Raw genomic sequence first — 23,105 nt, forward strand, 5'->3', positions numbered from 1 at the left:
ACGCGCGAGATTAGCGTGCATGGATTTATATTGTCGCGATAGGAAAAGGTAATTCTTTCGTCTCTCTGCAGAAAAATTATTTGACATCTCGGAAAAAATAGCTTAATAATACGACGTAATAAAATAATAACTAAAATATTCAACTGGAAGTTAATTAACGGGTTATTAGTGTAATATCGTGTCCGGATTTATATTTGTCACAAAGAAGTTATTGAGATAATTAATTGAGCTATAACACGCGTTTTTAAAACATTTCCATGCAATTAATGTAAATGGCAAGATAATTGTTAGGACGACTTTTATAATCTTCTGCAATCGAATTATCGGACTCGAGCGCCAAAGGGATTGAAATAATAATGCGATATTTTCCGTAATGTTACAACGGAATCAGAGCAGATATTGAAATAACGATTTTCCTTTTTTTTATTCGATCATATAAAAAAACAAAACAGTTAAATTTTTGCGTTCTCAAACAAATAAATAAGCGTAAAAATTTTCTACATTAAATTGTTTCTCACGTAAATAGAGAAAGTATTTTTTAACATTTTTTTAACATCACTATATTATTTTACGAATATTTATTAATTTGTAAAATAATACAAGTAGTTATATCTGTTTCTGCAGAATTTTAATTATTTGCAAATAATCCCGTCTGCGTAAAAGTAATGCATACTTGCCGGGATTATGAATTAGGTTTTCTGTACTTTATATGCAAAACGAAACGACACTGCATCGATGCCCGGCTCTGCATAGCAACGAAAAGTCCGAAGAAAGAGGACAAAAGCGAGGCGCGGGTACCCGGTGTACTTCGAAGGAAAAGGGAAAAAGAGGAAAATGAATAAAAATAAAACCGACGAGGTCGCAACGGAGCGCGGTCGAATATTTATCGATGTCGGTACACGGAAAGAGTAATATGGAAATCGCCGGATTTTACCACTTACTCGAATACACGATGTGCACGAGGAGAGCGACACGGTCCCAATTTTGTTCCGTGTCGCGCTCACGTCGGTTGACCAATGTGGAAAAAAAAAAAAAGTTTTCGCAAACGCGGAGATATAGCGCGACTCTTATTTAGAGACTCGAATCCTGAAAGGATTGACGTAAAAAGAGAGAAACCTGACGAGCGTATATTCGATAACGAAACCTCGCAGCAATTGAAGAGACGGTATTCCTCATTTCTACTCCCATAATTTACTCGCCCTGCAATTCATTCCCCGTTACATTGTCCGATATCGAACGGCACGGGAAATCGGCGCCGGACAACGGTCGGCGAGACTTCAGACTTTTGTTCTACGCCGGTGGGAAATACCCTCGCTCATTTTGACGTAGCGCATTCGATCGCAGAGTACATACGCGCGCTAATAATCCCACATGCCTGCGCTTCGCTCTGTCATCACTTAGTCTGCAGCACGGGGTTGCGTGTGCCAGCGGTGAAATTTCGCGATGACATTCGGGGTTTGATGGACCTGCGGGTAACTCGGGCGGGGGGTCGCGCCTCTCGATAATGCGGCAACACAAAGGGAACAGGGCCCGTCCCGTACGCGCACACGCCGCTTATGTGCATCTAACACATTCTTTAGCGGTAAGCGCGGCTATGCGCGGTCTCCCCCGCAGACACGTACCACCAACACACAGGGGGACGCGATGAGGGTTGGGGTGGCGGCGCGCCGACGGTGGCGGTCGGGGGTGGCGCAACACAAACACGAGTACAAACTTCGGGCTTCTGTATGCGTGTTGGGAACTCGCCGGACCTGAGAGAAAGCGAGAAAGGGGGTCGGTCGCGAACGGATAGACGAGAGCGAGACAGCGAGGATCGCGGAGCGCGCGATAGACAGGGAGAGACCGGGGAGAGAAAGGAGAGAGAAGACGAAGGCGAAACGGAGAAAACAGATCCAAGAGAAAGAGAGAGAGAGAGGCGGTGTATGTATATATGGCAGATACATAGCACGGCTTGCGGAGGGCACAAGTTAGTGTCTATATACGCGGGAGATCGATAGAGGACAGAATCCCGGGACATCCCCAGCGATCCTGTTCTCTTATTCTTGCAAGAAGCATCCTCGGGGTGGTCCACGACGGGGTCGTGCCGTCGTCGCCGCATGTCCTCGCTTTGCATTAATGTCGTAGACCGAAAGGAGGTAAGGGCTCCGCAGGGGTCGGAGGAGAAGACCGGGCCGACGAAAGATGTAACGCGCCCGCCGCATGCATTATCGTCCTCTCCGAAGGATCAGAGTTACGCATCGCGCCCTACCAGTCGACCTGCCCGCACGCGTGAAGATCCGGCGATCCGCCGCGCATCTCGCGCACGCGAAACTTGGACTTCGGGGCAAGGATTGATGTGATCCCGGCGCTCAGCGAGTCTACAAATTACTTAGGGAATTCCCGGAGAATCTTGAGATCAGCCCGCCGAACTCGAAGCCGCATCACCGGAGGTGTGATATTAAACTACCCCGATGTTTGCCGCGAATCAGAACCGCGTACCCTGGCAACGTAGATATTCCCGTGGATAATCACGAATATTCACTTTCTATACATATACTTGCAACGTACGAGTTGCTGTATCCTCATTAATATTACTGTAATTGTAACTGTTGGATAGGAACGCGTATTGTATTGTATATGGAAACGTAATAAATTGTTAAAGTTTATAAATAATAATAACGGTAACAATATCATACAAGAAAAAAAAAATAAATAAATAAATAAAATTAATTGACCGTAGATTTATAAGTAGATAAAAAAGAAAAAAAAACTGTATCATTCATTTTCTCACATAAGTTTTATAAATAAAATAAAAATATCAAAAATTATTTATATTGAAATAAAAAAATTAAAAAAAAAAAAAACAATTCTGTCTCGCAAAATTTTTTCCTACTCCTAATCATCCAGCAACAGAACTCTGTTTCGGAAGCGCTATTATATTATTAATTACTCCGCCGTTTAGCCGTAAATAGCGCTTGATCAAATTGTCTTCCTCAGAGAGGAGAGTTATATCGTCCCGAATATGCCAAATGCACTCGACGCTGTAACGAAGTTGCTGCAACTTTATCAAAGTTCTGCTTAATTCTAAGCAGCGACGCGAGCAACAAAAAGCCGCGCGGTGAAACTCGGCGCGTAAGTCGGCGGTGAGTTTGCATCAAATCGTCGATTAAAATAAGTCCGAGGGGAGAGAAGCGCTTCGAGCGAACGTTTTAGGACAGCGGGCGGAGAAATGCGCTCTATCCGTCAAGATTTCTCCCGTCTTATATCAAATTACGTAGGGCACCGATCGTGTTACGTCATTGCGACGCATCGCTCTCGCCAAACGGTGAACGCGCCGTAATTAGCGCAGAGCGAAGATAAGAGCCGCGAGAGCGTGTTGGATAAAGTGCGTGCACGCCACCCGCCGAACTTGCGTTACATTAGCGCGTCCTTAAAACGAGGGGGGGTCTCCCTTACGCTCCCCCTTTTCCCCTTCCCCTCGCGCTGTCTTCGCGCCAACTGCTAACGAAGATGTAATTATCGGAAAGAGCGACATACGCCGGCACGTATCAGCCTCTCGACGCGTCACGCTTAGCGGCATCCATCTCTCGTCTTCGGGGAGTTCTCGGGTAACGACGTTACACGGGGATCGAGCTGCAGAGCGACGCGAGCGGCGGATACTCCGGGGTTGAACGTTCGAGAACGGAGCCGCGGTAGCGGTTTGACGCCCTGCCTCATCGCGCTCCCGCGAACGAAAGGATCGCGTTATCCCGGCGCGATTCGCTGGAGGATGAGATCTCTCGCCGTCTACTCTCCTCACCAGCATCGGCATGCAGCTCCTCCGCGACGTCGGCATTCACGGCTAATAATCGTCGCGCGGTGTACGTTTCGTCGTACTCTCGTCGCTTTTCACACGCGAGAGATTCGCGGAAGAGAAAACCTAACGTCGAACTCAATTCCGAGCGCAATGTAAATTTACCACCGACGGCTAAGAACTAGCTTCGTCTGCGAAGCGATTGGTAACGCAATCGCGCGGTGCATTCACGTACAATATAATTGTTTTTCTAGCTCCAGCGGAAAAGCGCAAGATACCGCAGGATTTTTGTTGCCCAAAATTAGGAAGATTTTAATTTGAGATTGGGAAAATTATTTCACGGTTAAGTAACGCAATTTATATCGATTTAATTATTTAATTAATTTAATTATTTCTTTATTAGAAAAAATCATGCGCGCACTATTTTTTAAAAGATTCTAATTACAAAGTATGAAAAAAAATCATGCGACTTACCAATCTGCATGAGCGTCAGCGGAGTTGATGAATTCTGCCGGTGGCTGTAACATAAAAAGAAATATATTAATGTAGACATGTATTATAATTTTAAAAATTAATAAAAAAAAAGTTAAAGTTTTTATTTAATAAATATTTTATTTAAAACATTTTCTCTCACCTAAAAGTTGCTCCGCCGATGCAGGATGCCCGTCCCGGGCCTGCTCCTCCTCTCAGATGGAACGTGACGAGTCATCCTTCCGCGCACTGGACACTCGCGTGAGCCGCGACCGTGAATCTACAATCGCGAGACTAAATTATTACACACTGCCGTTCGCGCGAAACTATACGACACTCCCGTTTTAATAAAATTGCATAATAAATTCGCTCGCCCGATTACTTTTCGATTTTCGCGAAAAAACGACCGACGAACCGGCCGCGGTTCGTTTAATTACTAATGTCGGCGGTAACGGCACTATAATTTCTGTAACAGAAAAAAGATACAAAATGGAGATTAGTGACATGCTATAAATCAAGTCAGTCTTAAAAAAAGAATTCTTTTAACGTTCCGCGTTACTTTTCACGCGCATTGCTGTAATAACGACGTTTGATTTTATTGAGACGCTCGTAATGGCCAATTGCACCGGCAACGTATTGCGCGGAACATTGATAAGTCAGTTCCTGACATGTCTGCCCGATATGTGAGAAAAACAAACACGCTGCGTCGTCAACGCTGCTGAGGCAAGAAAAGGCACACGAGTCGCTGTAAATTACGAGTTCCGCACGATAAAGAATGTTACGGTTATCAAATAAAAAAAAAAAAAAAAAAAAAAAAAATTAGAAATAAAACTACGGCAACTCAGTGTTTGTAGCAGCGGTCCAGATTGCCGGGATCGACGAAATGTGATAAAGTGGCGCGGTAACAACGTGATACGCTCTGTCCGAATTGTAATTTCGCCCAGTGGCAAAAGAACGGCCGCTATTAATCTAAAAACACATCGTTTCGCGTCATCGCGTCCCTTTTGATTCATCGCACTTCAGACGAGCAATGTAACACGGCACCGCGTTCGCATCGCGAGCCCTTCATGACGTCGTCAGAGCTGCGGCAAAAATTCGCGTTGCGATTTTTATTTAGGGGCACGGCGCGTCCTGCAATTTTCCTCACAATTAATCGTGACAATAATTCACATCGCGCTCCCTTTTTCCTTTTCTTATACATTTCTTATATCCTGTCATATGTATATTAAATCAATACCATTAAAAATGTATCTCTCTATCGTCTACAGGGAATACGGTCACGTTACGGCAATATACCTCGCTCCTGCTCGCAGTATCTTACGTAATGTTGCCACGGGAGTCGGAATCGTTGCATCGCTATGCGCAGCGCGACGCTATTTTACGCTATTCCTCACAGAAGTGCCTTCTGCAAAAATCGATCTGAGAGTATCGACAACGCCGTGCTCGTCGAGCGAGGAGAAAAAGGTATATATATCGGTAGCGCCATTGCCACGCGAGGGTTCTAAGAAATTCGACAGTTACTTCATGCATTTTTATGCTCTCAATCGGCGTAATTGTCTCTTCTCCTTGACGCTCTCGGTGTCGCATCCGTCGAGCGCGGTCACATCGCGACGCGTTCGGGCGTAACGACGATTCGAGGTGGCGGCGGGAGACGAAATGGAAATTCACGGGGCTTTCAAATCCGCCGTTGCGCATCGACACGATGTCGGAGTGATTTTCCTTCGGGCCCGCTCTCCCGATCCCTCTCTCTATAAACTATAATCCCTTAACGCCCCGGAGCCGCGGGTGAAACGCTTCCGCCGGCGCGCACCGAAATTTACATCCGCGTCGAACGCGTGTTTTCGATTGCCGACTCGTGTGCGCCGAAAGATTTCTCCCCTGCACAAATGTAAAATGGAAAAGGCGTACGCATTTCGATACACCGGAATATTCCGCCGTCTACCCAACTTTTTAAGCTCGCGACAAATTTTTATTCCTTACGTCTCCGCGTTTCTAATTCACGATCCTTGATGAGTGAAAAAAAAAGATGTACAATTTAAAAATGACTTCCTACTGCTCTCTCTCTAGATGAGAATTTTTATTTGCTATAATACTTTTGTGTTTTAATTTTTACAAAATAGATATGTACAAAAATAGGAATGTCGACGTGTTTTACGCTACCATTTATTTTTGTATTTCTTTCCCTTTTGGTTTTTATACTTCCATTGGCCCATTGAAGAATTTTAGACTCGTCGACGACTTGATCAGTTCGATACTCGAAGGGACAAGCGTTTCTCAAGTGGATTTCGTGGATCGATATGAGCGTTCGTGCGTGCCTGCCGATCGAAGGCGTCCGTCGGAGAAAAGAACGCGCCCTCCGTCGAGGATAGTCTACGTGGCCGGAATGTTAACGCTTTTCTGCGAGCGAGAACTCTGAATAATTTCGTAAATAGCTGCGATTCACGCGTTTCCGGCGACCCTCGGCGGTCCTCCTTCCTTAATTTCTGTGCCCGGAGCCGAGTTCCACCGTTTGTTTTAACTTTGTTTTAGCTTTAAATGAACTTTCACGGCCGACGCGACGCGAGGAGATGTTAGTCCGCGCTGTAATTTTGTTTCGCCGCGCACGGATGCGTCCCCGCGTTTCCACCGGCGTAATGATTCATAATAGACTCATATTTAGGTCAGTCGAGTCGATAGCTAACTTTATTACGGACCGCGAAGCTTGTAATTATTCCGTAATTGTTTATTTATCACTTAACTTGTAATATATACTGGTCAGCGTCGTTCAAATCGGTTTATTAACCCGTCCAATTAACTTTATTATATTTGTTATAACTTTAAGTAATTACTTTTTTCAACGTATCTGTTAAAATATCTTCAGCATTCGCAGTTTTCGGCGAAATGAGAAAGGGTGAAAGTCCGAAGTAGTGGACTTTCGAGCCGAGTTGGAGCTTTTTAATCAAGAAACCGCTACCCCGGCTACAGCGTTTCTCGCTCCGCGGATAGGGACCAGAAAAGTTATTCGCAAACGTGTATCGGGAAACATCCTTTTTCGCGTTCACGGCGGAATGCAGGTATCGCGAGACGTCGCCTCGGCGTTCGAGGGGAGAAACTCGCGGTGCGGAGGAAGAGCGGCTTGGCGCATTGAATGGCGGCGGCGTTGCTTTGACGGAACAGCCAGCGGGGGGAACTTTCTCAGTTAGATATCCGGAGATATCGCGAATTGCATCCGAACCGGAACACTCGCCCCGACCGCCGACTTCTCGCCGTTCATCCCCAGCCGTCCGCGAACGTCGTCTCAAATATCTTCGCGCGTGTTCGCTCGAGGGTGACCCGAAGCCGTGACGTTTCAAACTTACGCGTCCAAAGTGATTACGCGAGAGAGAAAGAGAGAGAGAGAGAGAGTCCGGTCGGTTTCCGGTCACTAGGTGGTAAGACGACGGCGGGGGGAGGGAGCGACACGTTCGTTTGTGCCGTTCACGGTGCCTGCGCCGCTTCGCTACGACGTCGAGGCGTTAATTCCCGCGTTGCCTCGCTCTCGTGCAACTGAATTTCATAGATTGTACGCCGGGCGGGCCCTGGCGATTGCCGAGCGACACACAATAAAGCCGCGCGCGGCAATTACGGCGTCGGAACTTTCACGGTAAAGCGAGCCCGCTTATTGAGAGGCTAACGTAGTTAGCTTCATTCGCGGACGGCCGTTAAGGTATGATAACGACGTTATTACTCTGTCGCGAAGAGAAAGAAAGAGAGAGAGGCGAGAGGGGAAAAGAAAACCGTCGCGATTTCTCCGGCGCGGCACGTCGTCGGGCAGATTTCTTAATTAATTAACGTAATTAAAGTATTCAATTATTACGAAAGACAATTATCGCGTTTCCTGCCGAAAGGCGAAGGAGATGAAGGAGGGGGGGGGGAAAAGAGGGGAACCGAGCGTGACAAGCTAAAACCCCCGGAGGACCCATAACTTCGCCGTACGCGCCCGTATCCAAAGCCCGCTCTCCGAGATTCCACCGCGAGGATAGAGCCCTTTTATCTACGAGAGTTATGAGCGCCGATAATTTTACGACCCCGTTGTAAAACAGCGCGTAAATACGCGGCACCCGCCGCGGCGATGAGAGAGGGATGACAGAGGGGGCGAGCAGGGTAAGCGAGAGTTAAAAAAAAAAAAAAAACACCCCCAGAAAAGAGGAAGAGCCCGAATGTGGCTCCCTATTCACGCGGGAACGCGTTGTCTCGAACGTGACGCGTTAACATATCGATCCCGAGCGTGCAGATTTCATCGGGCAGAGGCGCACGAGGAAGAGTCGCCGATCCAATTTCGTTATTCGCGCGAATACGAGACCGTAAATGAAATACAGGCTGCGAAATCCCCCGGTGGACCGACACGGTACATCCGCATATTCAAATCAGACGGCCGCCTACCTCAAGAGAACGTCGGCCTTTTCCAGCCGACGCGTCCGAGAGGCTGCCGCGCCATCATCGCGTTAGCGACGCAAATTCCATCGTCAATAACGAACGGAGGGGGGAAGGGAGACTGATGAAACACATTAGCTAATCCAATTTGCACGACTTCCTTACCGCAAAGAGAAGCACGCAAGTCGTTCGCGTAAATGTACCAATTTTCGTGGAATCGATAATCCCAATAATTCGATCCTGATTCGGATCGCGTATCGAAATCGCTTTCCCCTTCAATGCGAAGCGAGATTCGCGAGGCCGGATGGAAATCTCTCGCGAAACGAATGGCTCGGCGAGATCGGGTTCGTTGCTAGAAAACTCGGTCTGGACGGTCGCAAACGATGCGTCCGGGGGTGGAAATACGTGGACACGACCCCGCGGGGTGAAGTCGCCGCATATTAATCCCGGTACAAACGGCCGCGAGTGTTTCTCTCCCCCTTGCACGCCTCCTCCCGCTTGTCTCGCTCTTTTCGCCAGCGAACCGCGAAACGCGCGGGCGCGCGTTATTTTTTTCCTTTTTTTTTTCCCCCTATTTTTTTATTTTAAAAATGAACGCCCCGAGAAGAGGGTTACTCCGCGAAAGCGCGGGCGACGTAGTTCCGCCGGGGGAGACACTCTCTTGATTAAAACCATCGATCTCTCACCGGGATTACGGATGCATTTAGAAATCAACACGCGCGGTAGCGCGCGCGCGTTTCCCGATTATCATCTCGCCTGATACTTGACGCTCGTGCTGAATCTGCCAGTCTTCAGCAATCGCGGAAGACGCGTCCGGCGCCTTAAAACAAAGTCCTTCGAAGTTCCGTTATTCCTCACTGCCGTTTGCTACTTTGTATCATTATCTATTCAAGAGCTTTTCGTTCAGTTTAGTCGCTTGAAAGGGGGAACGTGTCTAGTTTTATTTTTCGCAAAAAAGTTAGCAATAAACCGGTTGTTAAAAACTTCCGCGCGGGAAGGAAAGAGAAAGTTCCGAACTTTTCGCGCTGAGAAAAATTAATAATGTAACAATATATGTATATAAGAGCGTATTACATTCTCGCGACTGTTTCGCAACGTTGCTGGAAAATACGATAAGTTTTTTTTTTCTTTTCTTGTTTTTTTTTTTCTTTTTTCTTTTTACGCTGAATAGTAGATATTAATATTATCACAGAGTAATAAAGTGGCAATTTAAAAATTGATTTTAACAATTCCGCGCCGGCTACACGTTCCGCAAAATGAAATATATGGAGAATGTAACGAGGATAAAATAATATTCATCAATATTAATGTGCAGCGTTCTATCAGCATTCACGCAACTTTTAATGGGTTAAAACCTATTTGCGTCTCGATGTAATGCGAACAAGGACCGTCAGCAATTATAGATATTCCAAAGAAAATTTAATTTTGCCATTTTGGCGAGAATCTGCAGTTCATTTATCAAACAAGGTCGGTTTTATACGAACTAACGACGGAAATATCCGATTTTACGACTCTTGAAAAACATATATTTGTTTTAATTAAACGCGACTAATCGTGGCTCGATAATTGTGGAGAAAAAAAAAATAAAAAATTATTCATCGCGGAGAGTACGATCCGATACACGCTTGATTGCTCGATGACACGGAGGACACGCTGTCGTGTCGGGGCGATTAATATTCCGTTCGGATCTTTCCACCCCTCTCGGAAAACCGCGGGATCCTCGTCTCTGCTGTTACTAAGGTAACCGGTACGCGAAATCACTCGTAAAATCGTCGTGGGCGGGCGCGAAAATGTTACGGTCGCTTTACGGTCTCCCAGAAAATCGCCTTGCGGCATCCGAGCTTCTCTCCCGCGGCTGAATTGTCTTTTTATCGCGGTTTACTCGTCACCGCCGCTAAATTTCGGTGCCGGCACCCGGTACATTTAACGTCGCCGATGCACGTCGATGCACATGTCGTTGCACGATACGGGCATCGACGTATCGACTTGCGGCCCGCACATACTCGCCCACATAAATGCACACGCTACCGCGGCATCGGCTCGGATACGTGTACACGATCAGGCGCACGTCATTCGTGCGTATTCACGTGCGCGCGCGTATGCATGCCGTCATTCAGAATTTCCACGATAAGACCGCGAACGCGCATTAAACGTAGAAAAGAAAATTGTCTACCTCGAAGCGAGATTCGTACTCAGCAAGCGAGTGTACAATTCGCTTCATCGAATTCGAGCGTCACGAAATATTGGTAATTTACTTCGGTGTTAATTACTGGAGCGAGATGTTTGTTCGCGCCCGTTAAATTTCCAAGTTATCGTTTTACGATCTTCATAATTAATTAAAAAAAAAAAAAGGTGATGGGATGTTTTTCAGCTTTATTTAGCAGCCCAAGTGCGCGATTGAAGTCATGCGGAGGGAGAGTCCAATGTAAACGCGGCGGATTAACTTTTATCTTAAGATTTCCGGGCTCGAGAGATAGAACTGTGGCTGTGGACGTTTGTACGTGTACGCGACGTGTGCGGTGGCGAAGATAAGCTGGCGAAAATACGCCAAGTCACGTATTTTATGAAATATATACTACAGACGTACACGCCTACGTGCATACACGGATACGTATCCGCGTAGGTTTCCGAGAGCGCGGAATTTCGGCGGCATTAGTAGGTTGCGAAAAGGTAAACGCATTTTCCGGATGGGCTCGCGCGGGGAACGACGCGTGTACAATCCTTCCTTTCCTCCGCACGGGAATCCCGCGGGCGACAGACTTACGCGCCAGGGTGTGTGTGCAAACTTGCACGTAAGTACAGTTTAAACATGTGCAAATAAAAATTAAAAGTATCGCTACAAAGAATGTTGCAAACTAACTACACAACTTTCTCGTCCTGAGAAGTCGGTCTTAAAAAAGGAAAAAAAACAAACAAACAGCGAATAACTTATTTTTTTGAGCTTCCCACCCGAGTAGAAATTCATTCAGCTATTCTAATTTTGCAGCTAATAATTAAATCGGGTAAATTAGATATATTCCTTAGCTACTAATTAGCTCCGGCAATCGTCTTCGAAAAAATGTCGCCCAGTTAATTTGTAAATGTCTTCCGTGAATGTTAAGAATGATATTCGCTAATTGCCATTGAATACGAGCTGTCGATATCTCTCGTGTTGAAATGTGCAACGACGCCGTCAAAATATTATCAGAGAATCATCGATGTGCTTTTGCAGTATCGGCAGTGTCTATTGCGGGATTGGCTGGGAGAAGTCGGCGGCGAACGGACGTGACGAAATCCGATATTAAACGCAGTAGATAAATCACCTCCAGATTTATGCGGAGGCGGATGAAAGGGAGGGCCCGGGAAAATATTTTCAGACCGTGCTATATTTGCGAGCGAGCGTTTCCGCGCGGGCGTTTTATTTTCCAAACGTGATCGAGCAGACGTTGTTATCGAGTCCGGCCGATGTACTCGAGTAATGAGCGCGCGGTATCGGCTCTCGTTTCGCGCGGCGTCGAAATCAATTCGGGCTACGCGGCATCGACGAATATTATCTCGGCGCAGTTTCAGCTAGATACTTCGATAATGCGCCCCACGGGATCGCGAAGAGATTGAGAGAGAGGTACGCGGCGAAGATGGGGACACTAACAAGCCGCGGCAGCAGCGAAACAAATTAAGAGGGATCCTGGGAACGTCCCGCCGAAAGGCAATCCCGCCTTTGTTTTCAATTTTCATTAGGAATATAACAATACGCCTCGGACTTAATTAGCGTTTATAAAGTAGGTTAAGGCATTTTACCGCTAGGAAGCTTTTTGCCGCTACGGATCGCGAAAGTCCGCCGGGATGTTATGCCCTTTAAACAAAGTTACAAAAGAAGACATCTAGCTGCCACCGTTTTACATCGTCCCGCGGCTTTATAATGAACTTTTTGAGCAACCTCTGACCTCACAGCTATACGTACCCGGCGCGCTCCCGTCACTATTCGAACATTTCTAAGGACCATTATTTCTTAAGTTCCCTCAGCAGCGACGGTAACTCAACGTAATTCCAATCTAAATGTAACGCGATTCTCGATATAGTGCGGTCGACAATACTATTAGATACGTAATCGTAGTTATATATAACCGTGATATATATTTGCCAACTGGTAAAACTATACTACCGACCATATACTTAAATATCGTGATTTTATAACGAAATATAACATAAAACCTTCAAATGCTCGTTTCTTTTATTACTTATTCCTCCCGTATTTCCTCCAAAGCAATTTTATTCTTACGTTTTTCTCAAAAGTTTTTATTACATTACTTTCTTTTCATACGTTTCTTTTTTTTTTTTATTATTTTATTAATCCATTCTACGATATATATCACTCAAATGTAATTGAAATTGTTTGTAGTATTTTTAAATATTTTAAAACAATACCTAAAATTATAACGTTTAATTTTATTTTGTTATCGTATTATTATTACTATTACAATGATGCGATATGTTTCATCGTTTTGCCAACCTGCGTGTGCAAAAGAGAACTTTGAGTAATGCAGCTCTCAACTTTGTGATAATTGCTTCCGATACATTACAGGCGGTAAAATCGAAATGTACTTTAATTTAGCTGTAATCAAAATCGGTTACGCTCGTAATGTAATGCGTTTGCAGCTTCACACGACAGCAGCGTTCACGTGTCATTTTATTAATTGAATATTATTTAATTGGCTGGTTTACGAGTACAATAAACTCTCTAAACCTTCCAGCTGGTTTCATATTTTTTTTTGTCCCCCCTCACAATCACGAAAACAAAATTCGAAATATTACTGATAAAACAGGCAGAATTTCATGCGTGCGATAAAACTATCGATGGTCAGCGAAATAACTCTGAATACCGTATTTGTTAATTATTAACGTGCGCGAACGAAATTTTATTCACCGACCGCAGTTATGAAATCGTGATAAGAACAAAGGACTGTTTAAAAAAATATACAGCGAAAGCTAAATCCCTGTGCACACATTGCTAAATTAATAATCAACTCTTTGCTTTTGTTATCGCTCGGACAGAGACGGTGTTACCAGATTATTGTTTGTAAATGATTAAACCACCATGCTCTAAAGATTAATACGAATGCGGCGCGCAAAATACTAACGATTGATAACGTGAAAAAAAGAAAAAAAAAATGGGAAAAAAAAGAAAAAAAAAAACAACGGTGTTAAATAAAAATAAAGTCCGTGCTTTCGCATTGGCGATGCCGGTATAAACCAGCATACCTACTCCGAACGTCACTGTACTATTTCACTAACTCTATTGGACTCCGACAAAAGTTCGTCTGCGAGGTAGAAGAGCTCGATGTCGCGCCGTCGTCTCCGTGCTCGTACGGGATAATCAACTTTACTTAATACGTACAACGTTTGTGCAGGCGTGTCACGTGCGAATTTAGATCACGGATCAAAATGAAAAAAAAAAAACAAAAGGAGGGCACATTTGCGGAAGATTCCTCTGTACGGCGATAACGCGCGAGATTTTCGAACAATGCGCTTGTAAATGCCTGTTGTTTGTCACAGTCGCCGCAAACAAACATCATTAATCAGGGAGGATTTATAATATATATTTTATTACAACGAGCGTGTTGCATCCGTAAATAAATGTTGTTTTATACCGCGCGTTTTACGGCGCGCAAATAATATTTTATACATCATTGTACCTCTATTGTTCGCCCCGCGCAACGGTAAATATCTCTTTTTCCGATCATACATTTATATAATATGCAACTTCTTTAGTCGCAAAGAAATACTTTGCTTCCAAGAAATAAGCATACGCTCCAATATCTTCATTCGTATTTCCCGGAGCATTTCCTTCGATGAATAAAGGCGCGGGCATTTACTGCAGTTTATTCATACGATCCAATATCTTCATTCGCGTTCGCCAAAGCGTTTCTTCGATAAATAAAAGACAAGCCGGAACTTCGCTTCTCTTTATTCGCGTTATCCATTAACGTATTGGCAATTTGCAAAACATCCGCGCAAAGGTAGATAATTACATACCGCGTTTCTGTAGTTGAAAGGCAGAAGGAAGTAACCGGGCATTTATTAATCTTAACGTTCTATTATTTATATTGTTCCGCTCGATAACAAGCCGCGGAGGGCGTAAAACAAGTCGCGTTAAATTGCAAAGCAAGATGAATTAACCCAAAAGCTTTCAAGCAGGGCAATAAAAAATGATATCTTTGAAACCGGCACGAATGAAAGAAGAACTTGCTTCAACGACTTCATAAAATATATACAATATATAATATAAATGAAATTAATCCACGTCTGATTAATTAATTATCGGGAGCGCAGTTCTGGAGCTTGACAGGCTTTTGCGGGGAAAAACATTTCTCTTTAGACTTAAATCTCTCCGCGCTTGTCAGACACAGAGGAGTGAATCGTCGTTGCATAACGCGGTGGCCGCATCGTTCATATACTTCCGGATCTCGCGCGGGGGTTCCGGAGCGTCGTTTCCGAAGTAACGAGCTATTACTCTCGGTCAGATTGAGGCTGAGGTTGCAGTATGTTTTTTCGATAATTACCAATGCCGCCCCGACCCCCCTCCCCCCCCTCCTCCTTTCCGCCTTCATCCTCCGCGCACGAGAAACGTCCACCGCTAATATTAAATCAGTCGGCGAAAAAGTTACCCGTTACTCCTGATATCGAGCGTCCAATTATCGCCGACGTTAAATCAGTGCGGAGCATTGTTTCCGCCTGCGGAGAGGGCCCCTATTAAAAGTTAATGCATTTGTCACACGAGCTACGCCGCCACACGGATTTACTCGCACAGATGTACCCGCGCGCTCCCTGGTTGTTAGGTTTTTAATGGATTTATGATTGAGGAGCGCGACCTAAAAAATTCTCAACCTCCACTGGACGACGGAAATGAGCATCGCAAATGAATACGGTTAATCTCGTTGCGTCCCTTCATCACGGAACAACCGCCGCGTAGGGAGGAGGCGCGGGATCAAGAGCGACAGCAAACGAGAGGCAAAGAGAAAAAGAGAGGTCTACGATGGGGGCTGCTGGGGTTGCACTTCATCAACTCGCCTTTCTTTTAATAAGCACATCGAGCTTTCGCGGTGAGCCCGCTTTCTTTCTCCTATTTCTTATTTTCTTTGTCCCACCCCTCCCTTTTTTTTTTCCCTCCGCGTCAAAACGTGCTTCTAACCTTTCTACATTTATCACCGCCCACTGCAGCTTAAGCGGCAATTTTGTAGCACGCTATGCATGTGCTTGCTTCAGCCGCCCTCGGGCAATCCCCTTAATGTGTACTTTTTCTCACTGTCATAATTGAGGAGCCGCCCGAGAAGGAGGCCGCGGCGCCATCCCCGGGAATGTTCTTCTCTCATAAATTCCGGCCTTACGCCTCGCAAGTGCGCGCCTTTGTACCTCGGCGCGCCTCGTGTTACGAGATATTAGAAAAAATTTTCGCGATTTTTCATGCACCCCTGAACGCCTTGTACTACACCGACAAGCAGCACCCAACCTCCCCCGAGGGATTCTTGACTAATCCGTTATCGTAATTTCATCATCGAGAGGGATCTATTTCAATTGGCTTAATTCCCACATCACGACGTTACTAATTAAAACTTGATTAAGGGCTCTTAGAAGTTAAACGGATATTTAATACATTTAGTATTAATGTATTAAAGTCTTAATATATTAAAAAATACACTTAAAATAATTTACCACGAGCTAAAAAATGTATAAAATTTGAAATACGTTGAAAATTTTATTAATTAAACTAAGATTTTGTTTAATAATTAAGTAAAATCGACTGGAATAGCATTCGCATCAAGCACATTATTAATCTTGAATAAAAAATAATAAGTCATTAATGAACGAAAATTGATTAATTATTAAAAGTGGCGATACTTATTAAATTCTTTGTTTTATAGTGAGATCTAACAAAAAATCTTAAAAAAAGGACCGCTTTGCGAAATATATAACTTGAGACAGAAAGAAATAATTATTTTACTCCGACCGCTAATTAATTTTGTATAAGGTCGTTCAGGAAATACGTTTGTATCTGCGAAGAAATATGCGAGTTCAATATCTCAAAAGTAAAACATTTATTCCCATTTCTAAAATATTTCGACTGAAAACAATCTTCTCGGCGAGCGGTGGCTGTCATGAATTAAAAGTAAGTATCTTGCGATATCTTGGCAGCTTCTTAAAGCAACTTTTAATAAGCTGGGCGAGTAGCTAATTATATTATCTTTACCTTTAGCCCGACTCCTATTTGGCATATCTTCATAGCGGCGTTTAATTCCCGCTAAACAAATTTCCAATTCGACGGACTTGCAATAAAATTTTCATTACGATAAAAGATAGAACAAAAGTTCGCGATACGCGAAGCTACCTCGCCTTATGCGCCGAGATGGTATATCTCAAAGTTTATTACAGATATAACATTACGCGATTATGTCATCCTTTTAAAAGGGCAGTTTTTTCTTACGATACGATTCGTTCTCTGCTATCTTTCAAACTCTTAAAGCTATTTTAGAGTTTTTTTTTTTCATAAAAACTGATATAAAAGCTTCAATTTTTATTAAAATAATACCAATATTTTACATAATATCCAAGTTATTCTTTTTCGTTAACATTGCGATTGATTAACCGCAGGATTAATTATTAAAATGACATATTTCTTTCATTTTCTCGTTTCTGACTTTTCCTTAATTACAGAATGTGTAAAAGAAAAAAAAAAAGTTTTATTTCTCACCATCTTAATTTATCTAGATTAAATGCGAACGAATAATATTAATATAATTCTTATTATTTTTATTCTCAATTTTTTTTTTAAATTTCTACCTCTGTTATTCGAAAAATATGTACATACTGATGCAAATAATGCATACAAGGATTCGCGACGCCGTGGGTTCGCCAAACCTAAATGACTGAACGCCATCAGTCATCCCTGCGGGAGCCTAGACAAATCAATCGGTGGAGTCGCCGTGGTTATCTCGCGGGATTAAATTCGCATTCTAACGATGACTCGTTCGTCGGCAATTAACGAAAAAGCGAACACGCGGATCCGCACAATCGCGTCCAATTCCCTGAGCGCGACGTCGTCAACGTCGCGCTTTTTCCTCGCTCCCTCGTCTTTGACATAGCGATCGGCACTTCAGTCCCGGGCACCCTTTTTTCCCCCCCTTCCCCCTCTCTCGCTCATCAGCCGGTCGAGCACCAAAAAGGAGGACGTTTTGACCGAAGCGCTTTATCGAGGGGCGAGCCGGCTCGATCGACAATATCTCGACAATTCACCCTCGAGCGGAACGCGCTGCCGATTCCGTTCGTTCTTCTCCTCATCACGTCCCGCCGCGACTCCGTTTCTCCCCCGTCTCTCATATTTTCCTCGTTTTACTTCTCTCCGGAAGGAGAGCCGGCAGCCTGTGGCTGCCTGCATTCGCGCCTCCTACTTTTCCGGCGCGGCGGTCTGCATGTATCAAAGGTACATAATAAATTGAATATTATATCCAACGGTGCGAACGATAGCACGAGAAAGCGAAAAGAAGATAAGGAGAGACGAGGGAGAGAAAGAGAGAGAGAAATAGAAAGACGAAGAGACACACAGAGAGACGAGAAAGGGAGGAAAGCGGGGACGAGGGGGAAGGACAGAGAGCTAGGAGAATCGGTGGGAAAGAAGAAAAGCGACATACCGTATAGTCCTGCGGGCCTGCGCCATGCGAGTGAAGCGCGTCCCGTCGCGACGAGCGTCCCGACGCCGCTCTCTCGACTCGCTCGACGGCGCGGCCAGCTCGGCGCAGTCAGTACACGCGTCCCGACGCCCGGGAATGCGTCCGTCGACGGAGGTGTAATCTCGCCGCGCGAGGCTCACGATCGCGCGGTCGACGCTCTATTGTGAAAACGTGCGAAACTCGCGGGGGGTCTATCGAGGGAGGCAGAGATAACAAGTGCACGGACGGAGAACCAAAGAAGAAGAAAAAAAAAAAATACGGATTTACGCGCGTATATGGCGCGTTGTGTCAAACTCTCGCCAGTATAATGCTACACTTCCTCCGCGAGGTAATAGTCCTCGACGAAATTGTTAATTACCCTTTTTCCCTCTCGTCAGAAGGATCGCCGGTAAAATTGTCTTTCATTTTCACGCGCCTTCCGCCAAGCGGTTACGCGTCCGTGGGTTTGAATCCTTTCGGCGCAACCGGAGTGAGTTTGACACGCAGATAACGGCCCATTGTCAGATGCGAAGTGCGGAGTGATCGTCGTAATTTGGACGGCGCGTTGTGTAAGATTAAAATTAAACGTGGGCGATTTAAGGAGGAATACACTCCCCCTGACAGCTCACCGCGGTGCAATTGTAGTGCAGCCGCGTTATTTTTATTTCTTTTTATTTTATTTTTTTTTTTCTGCGTGATAAGTTACCTCGACGCTGAACATGGCAGCCGGGATCTCAAATAAAAATCGACGCGAGTACGCGTAAAACCGGTGTTACGGCAACGTTAACGTGAATGATACTGTTAAAAAGACGTTTCAAAGCATTTTACGCAGGCAGTGAGTTATCGCGCTATATTTTACGTTATGCGTGGATGCTGCAGAGAGGAAGAATTTAAATTCTCTTTTCTTTTTATTTTTTTTTATTGTACGAATCGCGCACTGAACATATTTCTCATACAATACGACGAAAGAAGAAAGTGCGCGCGAGAGGAAAAATGCGCCTGTATGATGCAGCTTCGCGAAGAAAAATCTACAAGCCAACAGATCTGATGACTTTAATTTGTATTTGAGAAACAAAGCACAAAATGCTGGCTTAAAAAAAAATTAGGTAGAATAACGCTTCTGAATAATTAGCAATTAATTAATTCAGTTTCTTTGCATACAAAGCTTGTTATCATAACTTTATTTTTATTTTATTCTTTTGTTTTATAATGTCTAACAAATTAATCTTTAAAAGTATTATTAATTACGTGTACATATATGTTTATAAATTATTTAACACTCTGCTAGCTTGCGAATTATAATTGATTTACACTCAAATAAATTTCAAATTATTTAAATAATGTAAAATTTTAGCATATTAATCGGGGAGATCTCTGTATTTTTCCAAAATAAATATCCTACTACTTTTATTAAGAAGAAATCAGTTATCGACGATGACACTGCGCATTGCACGAAATATATCCATTATCGAACTCCCCATATATGGACATTAAAAATGCATTCGTTCGTATCTCTTCAGTGTCTTGGATAGAAAAATATATGGCATTTATCTAGATAAATCGAAAGAAGTTGGAAGAAATATATTTCGCGAAAGTAAGATTAATTATTAAAATTTATCTAGAAAACTAAAATGTATTAGGATTTTTGTCATAAAGAGAGGCATTAAATACAGAAACTTTTAAAATCGCTCGAAAAGCCATCGTTGTCGGACATGCATTCTCGCACTCGGTATAAATATAGTATCAAACGCATCTCTAATATTTCCGCCTCCTTCACGTTATATGAAATGCCAATTTAATGCCTCCCCGGGAGGAAACTAAATGTCGCATGGCGACGCAATTATGCGAATTTACCGTCGTAGAACGTTTAGAGCAATTCTATTCGGACGAAATGATGTTTATGCACGATTTGCGTGATATCCGAATTAATCCATTTCCGCACAATGCCGGTCACTCATAACGCAGACACATGTCCGTCCACGGTATTATGTGCTGAAATTATTCTTCGCGTTTATGGAGGAGAACCGGCAGGAGAGAGAGGGCGATTTGGCGTGATACGATAGCCGGAATAAATCATTCAGAGTGATATAACGTCGTCGGGCGCGGGGAGGGGGATCGCGGATTGCGGAGATTTCTGGCGCGGGGCGGAATCAAATCTGCCCCATTTGGCGTGCGGAGGGGAAACGGAGAATGTATTATCATAAGAAAAAGGATTATTGGGAAACGGCGGTGAGATAAAGTCTGTCCGTAAATTGATCGGCCGCCAGGGAGGTTTTTTTTTTTTTTTTTTCCTTTTCCGCCACGTCGTTTTGAACGCGATTAACTCGGCTTGGATGCGATTTTTAGCCGGCATGATCGATTCGTCGAGCGGGAACCGACGAGGCGGGCTGAAGAGAACGACTATTAGGGAACGACAGTTTAAGCCCGCCGAATATACCAGTAAATTCTTTCGTCGTATATCACTTTTTATATTTTCTATTCGCGCGATAGGGATCAATGTCGCTTCGGGTTAGCATTTCCCGCGTGTTTCGCGTATACGTTGCCGCTTCATCATATTTTATAACGATCGTTATGTATTCTGCCAATCTTGGCATCGATCACGTGGCCGCTCGCGCGAGAACGCGAGATACTGGTATTTTAAGTTAAAGTTTAGTCAAAGAGAGAGAAATGCATACAAGTGAAAAAATACAGATACCGAATAAGTTTCCCTATCGCGCATTCTTTATATAACCACGAGAAACCGACATTATGTAACTGCCATTTTATTTTCGAAGAATTAATGATGCTGGGAATAAAAAGGGTTTTTATTTTACCTCCGATAAAATTCTGGTGAACCATAAATAAAATAAATTGGTACAGTACTCTGGCTTAAATTACATGAAAGATTAAAAAGTATTATTAAATTTTGTTATATGGTAGCTGAATCCCAAATACGGTTGTGAGCATGATAATTTTATTTCATTACAAATAATCAGAAAAATATATGATACAACGAAATGAATGTAACATTACAAAAAAAAAAAAAAAAAAAAAAAAGAAATAAATAAAAAGTGGCAATATTTAATTTCTAGGCGAAAATGAAAATTTCAGGGATGAGTTCGTAATATTATTTTACAAATTAAATTTTTTTTTTCTCAATTATTATTTTAATTTATTTATAAACATTTCTCTCCTTTACTTTTTTTTTCTTTTGTTTTAACTTTCAAACTTTTTTTCAACGCGTTGAATAAAAAACTTAGAAGAAACGTATGTAGCGTGCTTCTCGTTTGCGCTAATCCTTTTTTCGAAAAATCCTGAAATTCCTGCAGTGAAACGAGAACAGGAAACTTTCACAGTCATTATTCTACAGCGAGGAGTGAATTTACGTTCGCGGGAGGAAAATTTGGTCGCATATAAATCTCCGCGGACTCGTGTTTTTCGCTTAGCGTTTCTAGGATTTTAACATTTTCTCGAACGCGGTTTCTATCGCGACGATGCATAGCCGGACCGATTGGTATTCCGGTTTAACACGCGGGTAACACGGTGGGTCCGATTCACTTCTTCCCGCGGCGATTGCTTGCGGGCAAACATTCGAAGCAGCGACAAACGCGACCAAGAGTGCGCGGTGTGAAATTTTACCCGCGCAAGATGGTCTTTACGAGTGTTGATACTATCAATCGCTTACGACGGGTGACACACGATAACGGCGGAAATCAGATTTGTAAGAGAGCGCCCGCGCCGAGCTTTTACTTTACACCTCTTGGAAAATTATCCCCGTCGGTGGATGGCCCGATATTCCGACGTCGGAAATAAGCAGACGAGAAAAAGGGAGAAAGCTGCTCGGGATTAAAAGGCGGGAGCGATTTCCCGGTAATGCAACGAGTAATGATGAGCCGGGATAATAAATTCAATAACGGCGTGTGAGAATAATGCATCCGATCGAAGAGACACGCGGCATCTATACCCGGAGGATAGATAGGAAAAATATTTTCAGTGAATCGAGGAGGGGAGATGGACCGAGAGAGCGAGAGAGCGAGAGAAAGAGAAGCGAAGAGAAATCGAGCCGTGGAAATTACAGCAGCGGAAATGGAGCGAGAGCTTAACTCCGTGAGGCGGATTAAAATATTTTCACGCGACGATAATTGAGGAATAAAAGATTTTCGCCGTGCGCGAATAAATCAAGTGCCGCTCCGGGACGCGCGGCACCGGATTTCTCTTTCTCGTATCTTATCGAATCGAGATGCCGCGAAGATGTATGTGCGATCCACCCGGATGGAACGCAAAAGTACTTCGTCCGTACCGTCGGATTCATAAAATAAAAAAGGTGGGGAAGCAAAAAATAAAAAAAAAAAATAAAAAAAAATAAAAAAAAAAGAACATGCAGACACCGGGTCCGACAAGACTGCATACAAAGCGCCTGAATTTATCACGGAAGATCGATCGCGATCGATACGTCATGGTTTTACTTGACGACGCCCTTATCGGGGATTAAAGTCGAGTGGCGCGAGCCAGGCGCGAGGAATCTCCCCGTCAGTCGGATGGAAATAAAATCTCGATTCGAAATATTTTTTAAGGGCAGATAACCGAACGCCGGCGAGATCTTTGCCCGGCTGGCGAACTAAACTCGAGCTCAACAGCTTGGCTCTGGGTTTTTCCCTTGGCTTCCATCAGATAAAATTGCAAGAGGAGAAGCTGCTTCTAAAGATTCGAGAGGTAAAAGAACCCCGGGGAGGTCGACAAGTAAGGCCGAAATTAAGAGCCGGAGGGAAAGGCGACGATGACGGAAATATCCCGCGGTGATACTTGAAAAC

General features: G+C 44.0%; 1 protein-coding gene across 1 annotated transcript in view; it reads left to right on the top strand.

Moving 5' to 3' along the window:
- Positions 1-18,163: 18,163 nt before the first annotated feature.
- Positions 18,164-23,105, top strand: part of LOC139108133 (lachesin) — a 49,662-nt gene continuing 44,720 nt past the window's right edge. Inside the window, exon 1 of the mRNA XM_070666208.1 lies at positions 18,164-18,664. The gene's annotated coding sequence lies outside the window, so the exon portion shown is untranslated. The remainder of the gene's footprint in view (positions 18,665-23,105) is intronic.

Source organism: Cardiocondyla obscurior, linkage group LG01, assembly GCF_019399895.1.
Source record: "Cardiocondyla obscurior isolate alpha-2009 linkage group LG01, Cobs3.1, whole genome shotgun sequence".
Classification (NCBI taxonomy): domain Eukaryota; kingdom Metazoa; phylum Arthropoda; class Insecta; order Hymenoptera; family Formicidae; genus Cardiocondyla; species Cardiocondyla obscurior.